Source organism: Octopus bimaculoides, chromosome 15 (assembly GCF_001194135.2).
Source record: "Octopus bimaculoides isolate UCB-OBI-ISO-001 chromosome 15, ASM119413v2, whole genome shotgun sequence".
In the NCBI taxonomy this organism is placed as follows: Eukaryota; Metazoa; Mollusca; class Cephalopoda; order Octopoda; family Octopodidae; genus Octopus; species Octopus bimaculoides.
Window position 1 is genome coordinate 35952833 of NC_068995.1, and position 2457 is coordinate 35955289.

The window sequence follows — 2457 nt, forward strand, 5'->3', positions numbered from 1 at the left end:
GTTGCCAGTACCGCCTGACTGGCCCTCGTGCAGGTGACACGTAAAAGCACCCACTACACTCTCGGAGTGGTTGGCATTAGGAAGGGCATCCAGCTGTAGAAACTCTGCCAAATTAGATTGGAGCCTGGTGTTGCCATCCGGTTTCACCAGTCCTCAGTCAAATCGTCCAACCCATGCCAGCATGGAAAGCGGACGTTAAACGATGATGATGATGATGATGATATATATATTATATATATATATATATATGTATATATATATATATATAATGTGCTGCTTTTCTATACACAAACTGAGAAGATATCTTGCAGAACAATCATTATATTAACCGGATACATCTTGTAATCACCTGAAGAAACACATTTACACTGTCGGATACTCCAAAACCAGTTAAGTATCGCACCCATGAGGAATCAATGCTAGATGGATCAAAACAATTGTAGTGATTAATAAACATTCTCGTATCTTCCATTTTCCATCTCTCTCGTTATTCAAATGATATATATATAAATAATAAATATATATCATCAACATCATCATCGTTTAATGTCCGCCTTCCATGCTGGCATGGGTGGGATGGTTTGACAAGAGCCAGCCAGGCAGAAGCCTGCACCAGACTTCTGTAACTGTTTTGGCAGTATTTTTACAGCTGGATGCTCTTCCTAATACCAACCACTATATGCACATATATATATATATGTATAAATGTAAGATCCAGGGATCTTGGTGTAGGAAGAAAGTTAGCTTTGAGCAATCCATAGTGAAATAGTAAATATAAAAAAACAACTTTCAGGAACAATAGTGGTTTATTGAGATGGAAGTTTGCAGATATTTTTCTTTATCGGAGAATGAAAAGCAGAAAAAAAGTTCTTTTTATATTCCACGGTAGGCAACCAGGGTTTCTGAGTGTGCAAAAAAGATTACAAGAGTTATGGAATGGAGTATCGGAAATCCAGGCTACATATGTTTCATAGCGAGTGGAACCTCAGAAGTGGTAAAATTCAAGCAAGGTGTATAATGCCAGCTACTCTTCAGATCAAGGATATCTTCATTAGATTAAAAGCGACATTGTCGCAAGGAGGTATATGCTGATGCAGAGAGGATTCAATCAGAATGTATGGAGGGCACAGTATGTGAGGGGTATATCCCTCTCACATACTGTGCCCTCCTTGCGACAATGTAACCTTTAGTCCAATCAAGATATCCTTGGCCTGAGGAGTAGCCAGTGATATACACCTCACTTGGATTTTACCACTTCTGAGGTTTCACTCACTATGAAATAGATGTAGCCTGGATTTTTCCTACTCCATTCTGTAATTCTTGTATTCTTTTATTCTTTTGTTTCAGTCATCTGACTGTGGCCATGCTGGAGCACCGCCTTTAGTTGAGTAAATCAACCCCAGGACCTATTCTTAGTAAGTCTAGTACTTATTTTATCGGTTTCTTTTGCCAAACCACTAATTCACGGGGACAGAAACACAACAGCATCAGTTGTCAAGTGATGTTGTGTGTGTGTGTGGGGGGGGCAAACACACACACACACACACACATACATACATATATCTATTTACACATAAGACGGGCTTCTTTCAGTTTCCATCTACCAACTCCACTCACAAGGCTTTGGTAGGCCTGAGGCTATAATAGAAGACACTTGCCCAAGGTGCCATGCAGTGGGATTGAACAAGGAACCATGTGGTTGGTAAGCAAGCTACTTACCACACAGCCACTCCATATACTGTTTCTGGGGAAAGTCATACTGTCTTAATGCCTCATTATCTAACACACTCAATGGTTTTGATTTCCACTTATTGACATCCATTGACAAGGTTGCAAACACAACGAAAATTTTCAAAGAATATAGATAATAAATGAGTGGAAATTAAACTGGTGAGTGTGTTAGATAATGAGACATAAAGACTAGGACTCTCCCTAGACACAACATAATTTGCTTCAACACATGGATCCACATAAAGAATCTTGCAAAACAAGATACAAAAACGAAATATATATATATGTATATACATATAAGGTAGTATATAGGAATAAATTATCCAGGCAGGTACCACAATGACTCTTAGGCATACTCCAGGTTACTGCTAGCCACATCAAGTAGTAATAAACATCAATGATTGCTTAATATAAGCAATCCTGCTGTAATTCTTCTGATGGTTCATTTCCCTGGATTATGAATATTATCAGGAGGGTAGATTTCAAACAATTACGAAGAATACGGAGACTGGTACATCATTAAACTTTTCTTTTAATTTTACAGTTGGTCATACAACATTAGTTGGTTAAAATTACCAACACGTGCTCATGCTGCACATGGAATATGCAGTTACATATGCAAGCCAACATAATCTGCTGTGCACCTTCATTCATAAAATGCCTATATATGTGTAGATAAAGATTGTGTGGAAGCCTGTCATATATATATATATATATATATATATA